A 229-nucleotide genomic window follows, 5' to 3' on the forward strand; every position below is an offset into this window, starting at 1 on the left:
ATCCCTTCTGTGTTCTTGCGATCATCGTGACTCTCGGGCTATTACTTTCACTCTCTCTCTCTCTCTCTCTCTCTCTCTCTCTCTCTCTCTCTCTCTCTCTCTCTCTCTCTGTCCCTCTCTCATCTGCCCTCTCTTTTGTCTTTGCGAGAGAGCGATGATAAGAATGATGATCGCAATTAGCATTGCCGAGAGCAGCGGCCATGGGTGTCAGCGGCGACAGTCTAATTAT

Source organism: Anopheles aquasalis, chromosome 2 (assembly GCF_943734665.1).
Source record: "Anopheles aquasalis chromosome 2, idAnoAquaMG_Q_19, whole genome shotgun sequence".
Classification (NCBI taxonomy): domain Eukaryota; kingdom Metazoa; phylum Arthropoda; class Insecta; order Diptera; family Culicidae; genus Anopheles; species Anopheles aquasalis.